We start from the raw sequence: 19,966 nt of genomic DNA, 5'->3' as shown, positions 1-19,966 counted from the left end.
GTGCCAGAGACAACTAAAAGTTAATACTAATTTAGACGTGTGTCTTTTGGAATTTATGATCTTCTCCTGTAGTCGGCTAGCTATAAGGTATTTGTGTTTTTGCTGCCATCCTGTATTTAAATATATTTTTAAAATACAAGAAACTTAAATGTGGAGTTGTAGCAGAATCCAAATAACAACATATCAAAACTTTTCTTTGTATTTTCTAGTCAGAGGATGGAGGTGTGCAGAAAACGCCAGAGTCCCTTTTCTAAAACCTTTTCATAAACCAAGTAAAACAAAGTCATTTCATACATTGTATATTCAAGCCAAATGGCTATTGTTCAAGTTACCAAATTAATTGCATTTTCTATTAAAGGGCAATAAATATCCATTTGACCTAGAACTTCATTAGATCAACTGACCATCTTGGAATTATCACAGAACGTTTCATAAAATGCAAACCTGACTAGTCACACCCTGCTCAGAACTACCCTGGTGCCCTCACCCACTATCATGAGTCCATTGAACTTAACTATTTGCCTAAGAATAATTCCTATACATCTAGTCCTGTGCTCTCTCATATCACAGGAAACTCATGAAATTCAGTCGCCTTGGGAGTGACAGCCAAAGTAAGAAACTTAGTTGATATCTGACAGGCCCAAACAACCGAGCATGATCGGTGCCCCGCTGCTGGTCCTGGCTCATGACTGCAGCGGTGTCCTCTGCTCACACCGCAGCAAGAACGTGCGACACCCCCCCCCCCCCCCCCCCGCCAAGGACCGTTGTTACTTAAGCCCTTGACTTGAAAACACTTTTTTCCCAAATTCTTTGCTGAATACTGAGTCTCATCTCAAATGTCACATGCACTGAGGTTCCTTTCCTAATTATGATGGGCAGTTGTGTTCTCATAAAAACACTTAGTACATGACATTGAAACTGACAATCAGTGTATTGTTTAACATTAATACCCAAGCTATTGGTCAGTGTGTTATTTAACATTTCTGGTGTGCCTAAGATGACTTTTATAAATCTGCATGTGCCTAGTATCACAGGATGCTCTCAAGTGGAATATAATCTTTGTTAAAATTGTAAGTGTCTGGCAAGAACTGGGAACTTATGGAAGGAATCTAAGAAAATGTCCTTAGTCATTCTACCACACCTTTCCGCGGTCACACCTGTCTTTTCTCTCCACCCTCTCTTCCCATTCGCACACTCTCCCCTTGTTCTCTTTTTCTCTGGCTCCCTGTTATCTTTGCTGCCTGCCATCCGCCAGTGGCCTTCAGTGAATTAAGATTAATCCATTGAAACCGCTACTGACCTCATCTCAGCCTGCCCCTCACACTAAGGAATCTTGGATGGAGGCCCCTTCAGCAGTGATTTTAGATACCTCTAAAGCCCCCAGTACAGTCTGAGCAACACTTTATTTACATAAAAAAACACAATCTTAAAATGTGTATGTAGTCTTCATTTTGTAGCTTTTAACTTTTTTTTTTTATTGAGGCAAATCATCCAGAAGAATAAATCTGATTTGCATAATATTTTGCATTCCCTTTCATCTGAGGGCTAAAATCCTTCAAAAGCCTTCTAAAATTTGTGTATCTGAATCCTGTTGTCTGTGAATTGAATATCTTGACTCTTTTCTTAAAATTTCAATAGTTTTCTGAGAAAAAAGATTCCTGGACTCATGTACAAAAGTCCACAGAATCACTCTTGCTGAGTCTGAGCACCTAATTTTAAAGATTAAGTTGCGTATTTTCATGCCAGTAAAGTGAATCCAGTCATTTTCATGACCCATATTTTTATCAACTAAAAAGAGTCTGAAAGCTTCAAACAACTCTTTGTTCAACAAGCAAGCCCCATATTGAGGAGCAGCGGTGTTTACGTAAGAAGTGTCAGCAGCCCCCTGGGGACCCCGAGGCAGAGGGTGGACTGGAGCAGGAGATGGGGCTCCCATCTCCTGGCATGGTTCCAGCTCCGTCAGGTCTGCTTGTGGTCGTGACACTTTGCACTCAGACTTCTGTGCGACTGATGTTAGAGCTGCTGTTGAACACCTTTAACTCTTAGTCTTGATGTGCTTTCAAATTCTGATCTCGTAAGTCCCCTGAGGATTAGTGTAATTACCACTGAGTATAAACATTAGCCTGGTCAGCTTCTTGAGAATGGAGGCCATTGTGGGTAACCTCGCCGTGACACTCGCTGTCTGCACAGCCAGGGAAATGGGATGTTGACATTTATCCTGTTAAATAAGTTAGTCTTCAGCATTGCTGGGTCGTCCCACTCAAGAATGTATTTAACCTTAACACATACTGTATTTTCTTTTAAAATGCAAGGACTCTTTAAAATGCTTTTCTCTGTCACAGTTGACAAAAAGATGACTTTCTGTTATGAAAAACGAAGAAAGCTAAATATTTAGTATTTTCCAAATTTCAAATGCCTTTTGCAGAACAATCTTCAACAAAATAGGTTGTTCAAAAGTGAGTCTCGAAGTTGCACATTGCCCTGGAAATACTCACACCGACCTTGAGCGCTGAAGTAAAATGTATTTCCAAGTGATACACGCTGCAGAGACGCTGTCCTACGAAAAGGAAGGGCTAATCCACCGTGCGTTTCATGGCTTCGTGGGAATCGTATCTACTGGGGTGGCTTCGGGGGCTGAAAGAAGAGGTCTGTGTAAGATCTCTCTTTTCGATGTGTTTCCCCTTCAGTCTCCCTTCACTGCCCTGAGGAGACAGAGGTTTTCTATGTCGTCCTGGCCCGTGGCACATCACCATAGCAGCCACCACATGATAGGTGTTAATTTGCTGCCTGACGATATCTTTTCATCATTTATTCCCAGTGTTTACCTTAGTGCCTGGTACATAGTAGGCACATTCAGTACTGAACAAGGCAGATCACAGGTCCAAGGGCTTATTTGCTATATATCAACAAATTGAGGGTGAGTCGTCTGCAGGGGTATTAACACATGGGAAATGTGTAGCAGTATCATACCATTACAAATGTCTGTATTTTCCTATTTCCTCTGATAAATCTATTTCCGCTCCCCTTTCTTCTCTCTCCTCCCTACCCCCCTCATTTCCTCCCCTTTCTTTCCTCCCTCCCCCCCCCCCCCTCCTTTCTCTCTCTCTCTCTCTCCAGGACTCAGGGCCACAGCAATGGCTTTTAAACTCTTATATTCTCTTTATTTACAGTCAAAATTTGTTTGCAATGCTCCACACCTTCTGGCTTCCACCTGGTACTTGCATTCAGGTGCAAACAAAAGCAAGACAAACACATATTGCATCTGTACCTTGAAACAGCCTCAATTCCAGGTGGTTGAAAGCACTCCCTGGGGCACCTGAAATTCAGGTGGGGCCACAGAAGTGTTTCAAGTCCAGCCTGCCTGTAATTCCCCTTGCCTCTTTGCTGCCAGCAGCTGAGCGCTGGGTGTGCAGAGCTGACTGCTCGAGATCTGTCAGGTGTCTGCCTCTGGCTTGTGCAGGAGTAAGGGGCAGGCTGATACTCTGAAATGCCAAGGGACTTCACGTGTCCACATGTGTATCCCAATGAGCATTTCCTCCTGGATTTAAAGGGAAAATCCAACTTGCTATAGTTTTTCTTCTGAGCAGCTGAGCTATAGATGATGTGTGGAGCCTGGGCTTTTGGGAACCAGTGCACTCAACCAGTCTAGGGCAAGGTGGGAAGTGTCAGTGGGTCCCTATTTTCCCTGTCACTGCCCATAGTTGCCTTGTCCTGCCCAGGGTCTCAAGGCATATCAACACTTCCATTACATGCTTTTCTTGTCACTGATTCATACCATTAGCACAAATAACCACCTGGCCCTAATCCTGGCAGGAAGAAAAAGATATAACAAAAAGGTAATGTTGTGTGAGCAGTTATTAGCTAATTACTTTCTGATGGAGAACCAGATACACTGTGGCAACACTTCTCCTAACCTCACAGCTTTAAAGCTTTCCTAAGTGGACAATGGACATGAGTCGAAAGGAAGGTAGGGTGAAGTTCCTGACAAGTGACGTGGGCTTACAAAGCAAAGATGCCTTCTCTTTGGTGTTTTACTTGAGTTCCTTTCTGCCAAGAAATGAAGAAACTTCATAACACCTTACACAATATTTCCCGTTTTCTTAATTCTTCCAAAATTCTTTTATTTAATGTTCAGTTCTGAAAATTGGCAAATCAAGTAAGAAGGAAGTCCGTTTCCTTATGGCACAGCTTAATAAGAGACCCAAGATGAAAACCCAGAATCTTCATTCTCAGCACTATGAGGGGAAGGGGGGGAGCGGAATTACCAGATTTATGCAAAACTTCAAAGGAAGCCCCTCCCTCCACACCTCCCCCTTGCGTGGGTGTTTCCTCCATCCCACTACCACCAGTGCTGGTTTTTGTGTGAACATAATTGTGCTTTTGTCTGGGAGTTGGCTCACCTCACTACACTCTAGTCTGAGATCCCCTGGCCTGAAGCCCAGGGTGGGGCTTTGCCCTCAGCACTGTAAATAATGGTAATTACCTTTACAAACTTTAGGAAAGAAAGTTTTTTTTTCCCAAGGCCAAGAATATCCACAGTCTAGAGCATTCTCTCTCACCCCTTGTGCATAAGCGTGTTAGGATGCATGTGGTGATTAGGAAGAGTTTGTCCCTCATGGAATGACCAAGGTGGAAAAAAATCACAGCACTCAGCTGCCCTGGGCCACTCTGAGCCTGTGAGTTCTCTGCGTCCAGATTGTGGCGGTGACGAAAGTCCAAAGGAGAGGAGTAAATATTGAAGTAGAATCTAGAATTTATTCTCACCACTCATGCGGAAGCGTGTTCCATATGCCCACTAGAAATGCAAATGGAGAGGAGCTGTGCTGCCCAGCTCTGGACTGTATTGTTTCCTACAGTATCCTGGTCTGGTTAACAGCACTATTATTTTGATTAAGTTGACGTGCATCCAAGCTTTCGCCTTATTAGATTATCACCATGGCACTGAGGCTATAATTTCTGCAAAATCTTGGTATTTTATTTCACACTATCACTAGTAGCTGTTATTTATGTCTGAGATCAAAACAGTTAGTGAAAATTCAAAAATTTTAAATTCGATAGCTTTTGGCCACGTCGATATATCAAGACTCATACAAAAGGCTTGATATATGAATGAGGTAGATTGGTTTCCAGGCCACAGCGTTCCTTTATTTTACTTCCAGATTAACTGGTCTGAGTGCGGAGACCTGAACATCTGAATGAACGCCTTCCATCTTGCATGGACTCCTTTCAAAGGCCGTGTCAGGCCCAACGATACAGAGAGGGAGGCTTCTTGGCACGGGTGGTAATTGGAAATTGACTGAGACTCTCAGAGGAGGTGTCAGACTTGTCTGCATGTCATTTTTCCATTCAGAAGTCAAACCATTGCTCCATGGCTTAGAGAGTTACTGAGGTCACGCTCTGTGCTCATGTTATGGTGTGTTCCAGGCATTTAAGTTATCAAGAGCGTTCATCTGTGAGGTTTCTTGTGCTCAGCCGAGGTGATTTATAATGCACCTATCAGAACATGAAACCATCCGATCCACAATACTACCACTTTATTAAAATCTCTCCCTTGGCTCGGGACCCTGCTGAGGATGCAGAGAACTGAGGGCTCCACCCAAGAAGGGCTCTGGGGCCTTCCCCTGAAGTGCTAACTTGTAACCAGCAGTAACCAGCTTCCCTTCTCAGTAGGAGGGCTCCCAGTTTAGGAGATAATGCTCTCTATGCACTTGACCTCTTTCCAACTGTCCAACTTTTGTGGAGGCTCTGAGAGCTATTCCTGCAACCCTCGCGATGTCTGCGCATTCATTCCTTAAAGATCGCCCTCATCCGCATGCAGGTCCCAGAGAAGGCCGGAGAGAGCCCCACGCCGACGGCCTGTCTGCCTGGACTTGTACAGCAATTCACCCCTCCAGGGGGGCTCCCCAAATGGCTCATGTCCTCATGCCAACTATGAAAAGGAACCCCACGCGAGATACAGTGGGAGTCACTGGGGGAGAAACAGACAAATCCGCACAGAACCAGTGAGACGAGTGTGTTCCATTCACCGTCTTTGAAAGTTTTAAAACTGGGTGCATGACAGTGTCTCTGCGAGTCTCTGCTGCTTACCCTCCGACGTACTGTGTTTGATGGTAATGGAAAAAAGCTGAGGGCAAACAGGAATTGGTTTTCTAGGTCAGACACCTTAAGTCTTCCTGAACATCAAGCAAATCCAACCCACTCCCATTCCAGAGCAGCATCCCTCCTGCGCCATCTCTATGTGGGGGTCGCTCAGCCCGAGCAACAAAGCTGGAAGGGCCTAGTGGACATTTTTCAAAGGTTTTGCCTGACATCGTTTCATGGAGGGTAACACTGGTTTGCAGCACTGCTGCCATCCGTTTGGGTTAAGTTTCTTTAGGACAGACTTGTTTTCTAAACCATGAAACTTGACTGTGGTTCTTCTAGGAGAAAAAAGGGTTAACTCCTCTGGGTAAAACATTGTCAATCACTAGTGACTGCCACCGAGATGAAAAACAAGCTGCACCTGTACGTGGGCAATTGAAGAGACTCTGGCCAGCTATTTTCTCTGGTGCTTTGTTCTGCCAGCTGCCTCTGTGCTTTGGATGCAGGTGGAAGCATGGACTTTGCTATCTATAAAAAAATTTAATGGTGAAGATCAACTTCCGCTTCACCTCCCCAGGGATCAAAGTTTTGGGGCTTATTTTTTCCCCCTGAAAGACTAGTAGAGCAAAGCTCAGATCAGACAATGGGTATGTTGTTGAGATGCCCAATCTCCCCTAGAAAAGGAGCAGGAGATCTTGGGGGGGGGTCATATGTTTTCTTCCCCATGGGAAGGAAATAACGGAAGCAGGGAGATGCATGCCTCCACAGGGTGAGGTCAAGCATGTGCCGAAAGGAGGGCTGGAGAGTGACAGCTGGGGAGCCTCGTTACTGCCACTGTGCTCACAGTCTGCACATCCCCAGCCCGATGGGGAGCAGGTGGAGATGACATGGAAGTGACAATCTCTGGGCCTGGGAGCGGGAAGGATGCCCTGACATGCAGCCTCTTCTCTGTGGAAGCTCCGTGTCACAGTTTTTATATCTGGTCAGATTACTTTCCATTTATACGATCAATGACCAGTAAAATGTTCAGGTACAACAGAAGCTTAAAAATCAGACACTGGATTAACCCATACAAGAAAGTCTTATGCCCCACCAATGACATTTCAGAGTTCTTGTATCCATTCAACAAGCATGTATTGCCTTCCATGTGCCAGCCACTAAATTAGTGATTGGACATACAGTGGCCGTTTGGTGCTGGATTGTGGCTCCTCAAAATTTATGTGTTGAATTCCTGACTCCCAGCATATCAGAATCTGACTGTATCTGGAGATAGGGCCTTTAAAGAGGTAATAAAGATAAAACGAGGCCATTAGGGTGGATGCTAATCCAATTTAACTCTGTCTTCATAAGAAGAAATTTGGACAAAGAGACACCAGGGCTTGCACAGAGAAAGGCCATGTGAGGGCACAGCAAGAAGGCAGCTATCTGCAAGCCAAGGAGAGAGGCCTCAGAAGAAACCCAAACTGGCACCTCAACCTTGGATTTCCAGCCTCCAGAACTGTGAGGAAACAAACTTCTGCTGCGTGAGCCACTCAGTCTGTGGTGGTTTGTCATGGTGGCCTTAGCAAAAGATTTCGGCAATGAACAAGAGAAAGTCCTGGCCCTCCCTGAATTTGCAGTCTCCTGAAGAACTCAGAGCTTCACGTCCGCTTAAGTCAAAGAGAAAGGGAGGTGACTGGTGCCCTTCTCAAGCATTGCTGGCACAGCCAGAGTTAGCCAAAGCACCAGGCCCAGGAATTCCAGCTAATTTCTGGAGTTTGTAACAGCCATGTGGCCATTAACCTTTGTATTTGAATTAAGGGTTAAACAGTTGTATCACTCTGCTTCAATATGAGAAAGCAAGAAATCCTGCCCTGATCATGCGGCGGGGGAGGGAGGAAATCTAACAGACCTGACCTAAAAGGTTAAATGGAAAAGAACTGTGTGGGTAAATGCACATCATGTGCAGGCGCATCGTAAACATGTGGGCTTCAGCATTACCAGCAGAAGCAAAGGAAATCTGTATATTTTTATAATCACTACACAGGTGCTTAATTTAGATTGTTTTCTTGAAAGTTGTTAGTTATTTCTTTGCAACCTCACTGCCCTATACTTAATGCCTCAAGGGAAGCATAAACTAAGATAAAAATACAGAAGTTGCTATCCGGAGTTCAACAGGTTAAAACAGAGCTGAAAATAGCTGCTGGGCATGTCATATGGTTGGCTGACTATTTAATCCTCTGACATGTAAGAGAAATGGAAGTGTTCTGGTCTGATTATCTACCAACTGTCCACGAAGCTTTACTGTCCTCCGGATTTCTGAGCATGGCCCCTGGGGAACTGAGCTCAGTATCCCCAAAGAAAAGTACAGAGTTCTCGAATGCTGCCCGGGTAAAGGCACCACAGGATGCGTGATTCCTGTCGTGTGGATGACATGCTCATGGTATGTTCAGATACTGTGATTATGTCCAGACAGGCAGGACCCCCTGTGTGTGTAGAAATGAAAGTGGGCAGAGTCTCCCATAAAGAAACAAGTCACTTCCTGGGATTGTGTAAAAGCTGCACCGAGACCCCAGGCTGGAACCCAGAATAAAGATTGAGTGGAAAAGCCTTACGGAGGCGGCATGTTCAAATCTCTTTTGTTGTCTTAACTAGGGTTACCAGGTAAAACAGGAGCCTTCCAGTGAAATTCAAATTTCAGACAGACAAATCATTCTTAATATAAGTATGTTACATGCAACATTTGAAACATGCAATATTGGAGATGTACCTGTACTAAAAAAATCCTTGCTATTTATCTGAAATTCAGATTTAGCTGGGTGCCCTGTATTTTTTTTTTTTTTTTTTTTGCTAGATCTATCATTGCTATTGGATTCCACTTCAGTGTGGAGAGGGAGTAAGATTTGTTTCCTGTTTGTGGAGATGGGCCTACAGGTGAGTCTTGTCTTCTGTGTAACTGCCCATCTTTTGGGGCTAGATACGAGCAGTCTTTCTACATAGTATGTGGTACCAGAGCCAGTAGGTCTAGAAAGATCAGAGAACTCTACAGCATACATAAACCTAATAGCTTGTTCTTCCTGTGTTCGCTTGGCTCACTAGACTTTTCTACTCCCTGAGCATTTAAAGTCTTCTAGAATTCCCAAGCTATCTTGGCTGCTAAAGAGACAAACATAAAGAAAGGATTTGGGGCCACACTACAGTCCCCCAGGTGGATAGCAAGTGCTGAAATCAGGGCACAAAATTAGAGTCATCTCTGGGACTTGTTATGGAGGGAGCCAAATGCTTCTCGCAAGTGTGAAGAAATCACACAATGCAAAGTCTCCCTGGTACTGTTACAGCTGCCCCCTCCATCTTCAGCCAAGGGATTCCAACCAGTATTTATAGAGGACCCACCATGTGCCAAGCACTGTGTCATCTGGGGGAATTTAATAACCCCAGCATTGCCTCCACCCCAGGGAGCCTCTGGTCGGAATCCAGATGCCGCTTTTAGTCTCAGCCCTGGACCTGGGACTTGCCATCCACCTCGCCGTCTCTTGCTTTACACAGAATCATTCAGTTACCATCTACTCCTCTTCAGTCTGGGGAACCAAGGAAGGCATTACAGGCACTTGTAATGTGCTTGGGTTCCCTTCAGTAGCTCATCCCATAAGCCTGGAGTTCTTTATTTTTATTGAGCTGGGTCACACACAGGGCAGCTCAGTGTTCCCCTCAGCCTAGGGTCCATACGGGGTCCAGGTGTATTCAAGTTGCATAGCCACGTCCCAGGTACCCCCCACTCCCTGTCTCTCTCCATCACATCGCCCTGTTTCCTGGTCTTCACTGCACATATCACTATCTGGAATTGTTTCCTTTGTTTATTTGTGTGTGTTTTTTATCATATCTCCCTAATATAGAATGAAAACATAGGAAAGAAACCAACTCATTTTTAATTCACCATATAACCTTCAAAGCTTAGAACAGAGACACCGAAATACAGGGGTGGGAAAAAGTAGGCTTAGAGTTGTGAGCACATGAAGTAGTTTATTCTTGTATTGTTATTTACTAATTATTGTAATATTTTCCATACAAACAGCTGTAACCTTACTTTTGCCCACCCATGTATTTAATGGATGAGAAACTGAATAAGTGAGTGAACAACCTAAACGCCTGTCCCAGGCAGCCTGTGACTTGTATGGGGCGGATCTCGCACACTGGAGCATGGCTGCACTTGGAAGGTGTTAACTGTGTCTTCTAAGGATGGTGGGCATGTGCTCTGTTTTCTCACGGGGACATCTGGTACTATATCTGTCATCCTTATTGCAGTCAGGGGCACCAGCTGGTCATCCACACTGGGAACCTGGGAATCAGCTTAGTCTCCTCTTTCTTTCACCCCTCCCTCTACATTGAAATGGTAACTGAGTATTGTTTCTTCTACCTCAATAACGGTAGATCTGCTGAACCTGCTCTCTACCTCCATCCCTACCTCTTCCAAGTGTATTAGCCAAGGTTCTCCAGGGAAACACAACTAATAAAATTAATAGGATGTGTATGTACATATGTGTAAGAGTCTGCTTCTCTTGCTCTTCCAGAAACATTTGAAAGAACCCAATTTCCTACAATATGTCCCTTTCTGGTTGAAATACCTAGGAGTTGCTGTTGTGTATGTGTATATGTACATATATATACTCACACACACATATGAGATTTATTTTAAGGAATTGGCTCACATAATTGTAGAGACAGAATTTCTTTCTCTTGTGGGAATCTCAGTCTTTTCTCTTAAAGCCTTCAACTGATTAGATGAGGGCACCCACATTATAGAGGGTAATCTGCTTTAGTCAGAGATTTAAATGTTTATCACATCTAAAAAAATACCTCCACAGCCACATCTAGACTTGGAGTTTGACCAAACAACTGGGCGCCATACCTTAGTCAAGTTGACACATATAACTGTGACAGATGCCTCTCTGCCTCCATCCCAATCTCCTCCAACATGCTTTTCTGTACTACAGAGGATGAAAAGCTAAAAGCTATATTTCTAAGACTCCCTTGCAGCTAGGGTTCTTAACAGGGCAGAGATTAGGGTGAGGCAAGTAAGGCACCTCAGACACAAAATTTAAGGGGGCCTCAAAAAACTCAAGAATCAAGATAAATATTGTTAATGGAGTATTTTTAAAAATTAAAATGTAATGTGATATAACTGGTGTCTCCAAAATGACTTGGCATGGCACTAGGTTCTTACTGTGATCAGTTTCCACCAATAAGATCATTGTGTGAAATCTGAAGGCAGAAATGAGGTGGAAGGTATCTTTCCATGCTGGTTTCTGCTGACAAGCACAGTTGTTCTCCAGCATCCAGTCACTTGCTACAGTGAAGGCTGCAAACCATGGGCTGGGGCTTGCACATTTTGCTGTTGCAGGTGGAGCACAGTACAGCTCTAGAGCCACTATTTGTGGCATCAGCAGCTTCTGTCACCAAGTACAGTGGACCTTTCTTGAATTCTGCAGTACTGAAGGTGGCCTCTAGATTCCCCATTTTTCTTTTTGAGGTAGGGGTACATTCCCCAGATGGGCCACTCTGCACTGTTGTTGGTTCCTAGAGGTTGTCCTAGAATCTGCTTCTGTCCTTGCAAAAATGTTTGAAAGAACCCAATTTCTGACATTGTGTCCCTTTCTCATTAAAATACCCAGAGAAGTCACTGCTTCCTGCACCTGAACCTCAACCACTGGGATCATCTCTCATACTCATCCCATCCTTTCCAGCCCCACCATCCTACCTTATTCAGGGCCCCTTTATGTCGTTTTTAAGATGGTTTTAAGATGAATGTTAACTCACCCTCTACGCATTTATTTTTTTCTAGTCTTTACTCCCCACCCAGATGGAACTGTCCTCTCCCCTGTGGGCTCACACTTTACCGTGGTGATTCACCCTGTTCCCAAATATTTGCATAACATTAACACATCCTGCAGGAAGTCCAGTGTGAAACATCCAATATGGAAAGTCTACAGAATCTCCTTAAATTCTCAAGGAGCTTACATTCACTTTCTACCCTTCATCTCCACTGAATTCTTCATTTCTTGATTTCACACATTCTGCATAGTCTCACGAGGCCCTTTTAATGCATAGAAGACCTTACTGGACAGTGACATACGAAGCAAATTCTTTAAAAAAATTTAAAAGTCCTGTATCTTCTCTGCCATTCAGTTCAGCAAACCCTCATTTCATCCTTTCTTGTCTGTTTGCTGCCCCTCCCTCTCAGAAAATAAAGAAAAGTCTTCAATTTTCTCATTTCCTAATGCACTTAATTTCTTCCACCTTCATGGTAATAGTCCTTGTCTTATCTTTCCACATCCAGTTGGCTTATCAAGGTTTTCTTCCTGTAAAATGACATCACTTTTTGAGGAAGACTTTTTCTAGGGCTCAGTTTGGGAATATGAGCTGGCAAGAGCTAATTTCTCTAAATAATTGTATCAAGGGACTGGAAGCCCACGGGAGCAACCTGAGAGAAGAGGTGAGAAAGACACCGGTGAAGTGAGGGGCCAGGAAAACGTCTGGAAGCCATGCTACTCCATGAGGTGGTCTGGCCAATGAGAATTCCCAGTAGGGTGGGAAAGGACTTTCAGGAACAAAAATATGTGATGCTCACTCGAGGTGCTGGAGAGCATGCAGTTTTCAGGAGCATGGGGTCTCTGTCACTGACTATTCAGCTCCATGACTAACCATCTCTGTGATTGACAAATTCCTTAATATCTTTCAGCTTCAAATTTTATTTATTTTTTTGTAAAATGGGATAATAATTGTTTTAAAAATAATATATTTCCAATGGTTATTGAAGGATTAAATAAAATATTATATGAAAAGTGACAGACAAGCCAGTTGTCTGGAAATGTTGTCTCTGATGTTGATGTAATCAACGATGCTATTTCTGCTGCCTTGTAAATCATCATCGTCTCCCCAAATCTTCAGCTAAAAGTCTGTGGGTTTAAAAAAATATTTAAAATATTAATAGCTGAATTCTGGTTGAAGTGGTTGGTAATGAAAATAAGGGCAAGCGAATCCATATACTGCCCTAATGCAGCAGAAGCAATTGCTCATGGACACAATCTTGCAAGCTCCTTGTGTAATAACCCAAATCTTTGACTTTCCTGAAGCTGGGGATGGAGGACTGAGTCCATTTCTCCCAGATCTGAAAGGTAGAGGGAGAATCCAGCTGATCTCTGAGTTAACTTTTCTTTGAGTAGTTACTATGGAGTTGGCTACTGCATGGCAGGGAGGCTGCCCTTCCCCACTTCTTGTGGTTGTCACTGGCAGCACTGCTGTGTTCAGAAGGATTCTGAAGTCATGCCTAGACCAACTTGAGCTTCTAGGGCCTTGACTGATTAAGGAACCCTATGGACAGTGAAATTTGAATTTCATATCATTTATCATTTTCATGTGCTACAAATTAGTATTCTTTTCAAAATGTTTTTAACCATTTGAAAATGTAAAAAGCATTCTTAGCTCTTGGGTCATACAAAAAAGAGGGGGTGGGCTAGATTTGCCCCTGGGCCCTCAAGGCCACACTTAGTGTTTTTAACTTGATTTTTATTCTATAAAAATTATGGGTGGGAACCCAAGAAGCCTATAGATTGATTTCCTTTCTTTTGGTAGAAAAAAATGTTTTTTTAATTACTTCTTGGTGACAAGCACATGGTTAGTCACTAACACAAGCTGGGTTGATTTTTTTTCTTTTATAAAATACTAAAAATGAGTCAGTAGCTCTCATTGTCCTCTGCTTTAATGACAAAAGTATAAGATAGACCCACAGCATTCTCATGGTACAATGTTTCTTAGAGTTTCTTCTATTTTCATGGTGACAGCCAGGTTTAATTTACCTTTTTTTTTCTTTTATTAAAAAAATATACATATTTCTTCTCTGCCCACCACCATTCACCTCTCCTCACTGACTAATTGTAGACTCTTGAAGAGGATTTGCTTTCTTAGTGAGATGTAGACTTGGATACTGCACCTGCCAGGTGAGTATAGTGCTTTCACCTCTATGGCCTTGCCCACGTTCCCCACCCCAGGAAGTTAGGCACCTTCCCTTCTCCCTGAAGCATTGGGTGCCCTTTCTCCAGAAAAACTGTGTGACCTTTGAATTTTTCAATGTAATAATTTCCCTGATAATTACATTCTAATATCAAGGCAGCTTATCTTCCTTTCTGATTGACCTCCTAAAAGTTTCTCTTTCACAGCCCCACCCGTCCCACCCCTCCGTCAAGCACTGCAGTTAATGATATGTTAACAAATGGGTAAGAGCCTTAATGGAATTGCCTTTTTCAAAAAAATGAGCCTGTGGAGATCTTTCAGAGGAGAGAAAAATCCTTTACAAAGTTAATAATCATACCCTAATTATATGTTTTAGGGGTTTTCATTTTCTTCTTCAAATTTTCTTAGGGTTTGCAGAACAGTAACAATATTCTCTCTTTTCTGAAGGTTATTTACTCATTAAATATTCACTTGATTTTAAAAATTGGCTTTACAAAGCAAGATAAGCTCTTTGTGACAAGTCAAACTTATATAACTATAAAGGAAATCACCCTTCCATACACCCCTCTCCTTCTTATAATCTTCTTTGCTGGGCAAACCAAGGATTACATTTAGAATTTCTTCCATCCACTTTGCCATATTCAGCTAGGCAAAAACAAATGTAAAGAGCTATTTTTCTACCTTTTACAAAAAATAGAGGTGTGCCATACATGTCACTCTGAGACTATAAGCAGTATGGATGAATCTCACTATTCTTAGTAGTTGCATGTTGTTCCATTGTAGAGCTCTTGATGTCTCTGTTGATAGACTTTCAATTCAACAAACATTTACTTTGCACAAAATAAACGCTAGACACTTCGATTAATGCTGGGGAGAGAAAAATGAATGACACATCACCTCTGATGAAGTCAAGTTCAAATTCCCATAGGGGAGATTAAACAAATAATTTAATGTGAACGCAAAGTGCTCCCATATAGGAGTGTACAGTTATACAGAGAAGGGATGGGGAACTTGGAGGGGGATTCAGATTCATTCATTTGGAGATGAAACCTTCAGACAAGGGGGGAAAGGCACAGGTTAAGGAAACAGCATGTGCAAAGCCAAGGAAGCTTGATGAAACATGGTGCCCTTAGGAAACTGGCTAATGCATGGTATGGAGCAGCTGGCAGAGGGCAAAATGCTAGGTTGGCACAGAAGTGAATCGACTTGTATACCAAGCTAGAGTCTGGATGTATCCAGTGGGATGAGAGTATCAGGGAGACATGCAAGGGCTTTAAACAGGAAAACAAGATCCTGTTTTTAGAAAGTTATCTGGAAGGAATCTGGAGGATGAACTTGTGAGGAAAGACCAGATATAATAGGAGATGACAAGAAGAAATTGAAATCATCTAATCAAGAGAAGATGATGGACTAAAGTAGGGCAGTGGCTGAAGAATGGACGGGAGAGGATTGGAATTAGCTGTTTGAGGTGAACCCAGTAGTAGGACCCATGAGTAGACTGCAGGAAGGCTTAGCTTGGGCAACCAGATGGACCCATTGAAGAAAATGCAAGAGAAGACAGGTCCATCCAGGAGAGGTGATAGCATCCATTTTGCACATACTGACTTTGAGATGCTTATGGAAACATCTTGGACTCTTGGAACATTTTCCAAGTATGTGGCAATAATGGCTCTCCTAAAGCACTTCAATTAACTTTGTGGTAGATTTTCCCCCTTCACAGAGAAAAAGAAATGAAATGACTCAGTAGGATTTCAACTGCTGACTTCAATCTCAGGATGTGGGAGCTAACGGCGGCCAGGACTCTACTAGCACATGCAGTGCTTCCAGCTGACAAGCAGCAAAAATGGGATGCTCCGGATAGCTCAGTAAATGGCATCCTTCCACTGGGCTGAGGCACACAAGCCAGAGGGCATGGCTAGGAGAGTGGATGGTGGGTATGATTCCATAGTACAGCCCCATCAGTCAAGCATTTGTGTGTAGGTCCCAGTTTGCACAACCACAGGCAGAAGCCCCAAAGGCAGCCTGTCCCCAGTGAGTATTTCTTCTGGAGTGACCATGGTCACCAGTGAATTTCCTAATCCAGCCCATACTTATCATTCCACGTCTTACTTCATTCAGTAACCACAAAATGCTCCACTCTACACCAAGCATGTTGGATTCCGGAGACACCAGAATGAGCAAGACTTGCCCTCAGAGTACTCTGGGACCAGTAAGGGAGTCTGAAGTGACAATTCCCAAATGTTATTACTACTTGATGAATGCTTTCATACTGGGATGTACAAAGTATAAGAGTGTGGCAAAGGGAAAAGCTACTATAGGTGGAAAAACCGTCAGGGAGCAAAAAGCAGAGATTTTTCTGGGGTAAGCAGGACTTCCCAAGAGGGACAGGGTTCCCAAAAGGATGTCCCACAGAGGAGAAGGCCATGATTCTTGTCACGGTTAGGGGACTGGCTGCATCAGAATCATCTGGAAAGCTTTTTAGGGTTCCAGCAAGGTAGATATATGCAATTTTTAAAAATCTGACAGTGTAGGGGAAACTATAGACATTTATTAAACAACAAACATTTATTTCATATAGTTCTGGAGGCTGGGAAGTGTAAATCCAAGCTGTCTTGGATTAAGTTCCTGGTTTGTGGACAACTGTCTTCTAGCTGTGTGCTCACCTGGGGGTGGGGGAGAGAAAGAGAGAGAGAGATCTGGTCTCTCTTTTTCTTATAAGGGCTTTAATTCCTTCATGGGGACTTTATCCTCATAACCTCATTTAACCCTAATCACCTCCCAAGGCCCCACCTCCAAATACATATTCATTACATTGGGCGTTAGAGATTCAACATATGAATTTGGGGGAACAGAAACTTTCAGTTGACAGCAGGAAGGAACTTGAAACTGGGGGAGGGGAGGGGAGGGAAGAGAAGATGGGAAGAAGGGTCTCTGGGGCCGGGGGCAGGTAAGGTCAGGGCATAAGGACAGTGATAACCATCCAGTTGCGTCTCTAATGATGAGAAGTGCCAAGTCATTTTAGGAGCAGTGGTATCTGATATTGAATATTACCCTGTTTCCTATTTTGCACTGTCTTTAGTCTTCTCCACTTCATTAGCTGTGGTTTATTATCCACTAATTAGTGTCAGTCTGGTGATGGTGATGCCCTGGGAAAGAAGGTTGGGGTGAAGTGAGATGAAGACAGGACAGGGCGACTACCAAACTGATCAGAGGAAAGAGGGGAAGGCAGGAGTTCTGAGTTGAAGTAATGAGAAAAGGGAAAAACAAGGAAAACCTGAGAACCTGCTCCCTTTTAACCCAGGAAACCTCAGAAGAATTTAGGAGGGAAGTAAAATTCCTTTGAAAATATATATCATGGAAGCTTGAGGCCTTTCAGGTGGTCGGAGGCATAGTAATTCCTCATTTAACATTGTCCATTGGTTCTGCGACTTTGAGCGAAATGACAATGAAACCAAATTTTGCCACAGGCTAATTCATATAAACAAGACAAGTTTCTATAGCATCTTGATGTTATCTTTGTTGTAATGAAATTTCTTTGAACAAAATGTTATCTGAAGACCTTCTGTATTTCTATGATTCCAGGAAGCTGGAGGAATTGAAAAGTAAAATATAAATACATATTTTTTTGCTATGTCTGTCTGTCCCTCTCTGAAGGGTTGGGGTGGAGTCAATGCCCAGATGACTCTGATGTGCCACCAGGCCTGGTGACCACTGCCATGGACTATAAGGACCAGGAACTTTTCAAGGAAGTGTTGTTGTTTTGCTTTAGAAAGTTCACCTTGGTGACAAGGTGGTGGTGAGCTGATGGGACAGACATTGGAGGGCAAGGCCAGACATGAGAACTGATGATGGCCTGAGCCAGGGGTCCTCCTGAGGCTTCCTGTGTGTGCACACCTGTCATCACGCTGCCATTGTGTGTTATGTTACCCTTGGAGTGACCATTCCTTGTAGCAGCAAGGTGTCTCTCTTTCACTTGTAATTCTCACTGCCAGTTATTGAAGGAAGATAAAAGCCAGGGTGTTTGTCTTTATCAGGACACCGTCTCTGGAAGGCAGGGCAGAGCCAGGGCCAACCGGACCTACTCCAGGCTCCTGCTAGCCTCTAGCTTCTAGGCCTTATCAGACAGTCAGGAGATTTTAAAGCAAATGCCCCCCTTATTTGCATCAGACAGATCACAGCTTGAGTTTTAAATGAAGAGCCTGGTTCCTTCCCAGTTGAAGGGCTCCAGTATTTCCCTACTTTATAGTAAAACACCAAAATGAAATTTGGATGCTGCTGTGTTAACAAAATATGTAAAATGTGTACTTAATTAAAGCTGAGAATAGCAAACCCATTTAGTGGCTTTTCTCCCCTAGGAATTGCTTCCTGTGCTCTAAATTTGAGGGCCGAAATGTAACAATTACTAGGCATACTAAAAGGAATGCCTCTAAACTACCCAGCTACATCCCCTGCACCTCCCTTTTTAATGTAAATGTGGGCAATACCAGGAAATGAGCCGGGCACAATATTTGCTGTCTCCGTATCTCCACTCCGTCTATTTGGAGTCTTAGGTAAATATGCCCCCAGCCATGGAGCAAGACTGAATGTGAGCCCTGCCGCCTCTTCCATCCAGTGCCTCTTCGCTGAGTCTGATTAGCATCTCTCAAATCCTTTGTAAGCTTTTGGAGTCAAAGAACAAAAGACACTGTGCCGGAACTTAACACGGAAAGTGCTCTACACAGGAAAAGCTTTCAATACATCATTCTTTTCCAAACATTGGGAGAAAAGTTACACATCAAGGGTCATCTCATTCTGTTCATGGACATATTAACACTTTAATATATGTGTGTATGTTTGTATATAAATGAGGCTGTATACAGTATAGGTAATGCATATATAAATGTGGTATTATTAATAGTATATAGTTCTGCTATAGTATGGAGTAACATATGCATTACATATAAATGCATGCCCCAAATTTGGAGTATTACACATCATGCTAACATTTGTACTATTAATAGCCGTATAGCATCTAAAGTGCTAATTGTCCTTTTTCAGAGTCCAGGCGTTCTCGTTCTCCTTGAAAGAACAAGGCCACCGCTTATATTGTTCTAACAGTATGGCCAGCTGCAGGCTTTACCACAATAAGACCCATTGTTGGGTAAATGGAGCCCCTCAGGTGAATGTAATTATGCAAATCCTTCCCTAACTACCAGCACTCTCTTGGCCCTCTCCCCGGTGGCCTCCCACCAGTGGGAACACTGTCACATTTCATTAGGAGAAGCCTGGCTTGTTTGCTGGGAGTGCCCCCCCCCACATCCTCAGGCCTGATGGCCAGAAAGAACCTGCTGCTGGTCCTGCGCCGGTAGGCCTGCTGGGCCCACTAAGGAGCTCACTAGAAAACCAAATCCTTTGTACCAGCTGACGCATTTCTTCGCTATACATCAAACAGTAAAAATAGACCTTTAATTTCCTAAGGTGGTGTTTTACCCCCAGATTCAAGGCCCGTCTGCACACATGGAATTCTAATGCCAGAGGCCAGAGAGGTGGGAGGAAGTTCCTGTGCTCAAGATGCTGGAAGTTATATAGCCCCATGGTCAAATGTGATACACGAGCGTGTGCGCGCGCGCGCACACACACACACACACACACACACACACAGTCACTCTGCTTCATTCACTCCAGAGCAATCCTATGTGGTTCTTAAGCACTTGTGTTCCCCAATCCAGACATGAGAAAACTGAGGTACATCGCTTATTTAATGACACAGCTATAGACATACCTAGAAATAAGGAACCCAGGCAGCAAGATCTCCTAAAAGTCCCCACTTTTTTAATTTGCATGAGTCACTCAGTGTGCAGGGGTCATTTTTTCCACATTTTTGGTGATTTCCCACAGCCACCAAAATAGAACTCTGCTT

This window comes from Miniopterus natalensis, chromosome 5, assembly GCF_054644295.1.
Source record: "Miniopterus natalensis isolate mMinNat1 chromosome 5, mMinNat1.hap1, whole genome shotgun sequence".
In the NCBI taxonomy this organism is placed as follows: Eukaryota; Metazoa; Chordata; class Mammalia; order Chiroptera; family Miniopteridae; genus Miniopterus; species Miniopterus natalensis.
The sequence above is the reverse complement of the archived record's forward strand: the minus strand, read 5'-3'. Positions refer to the sequence as shown.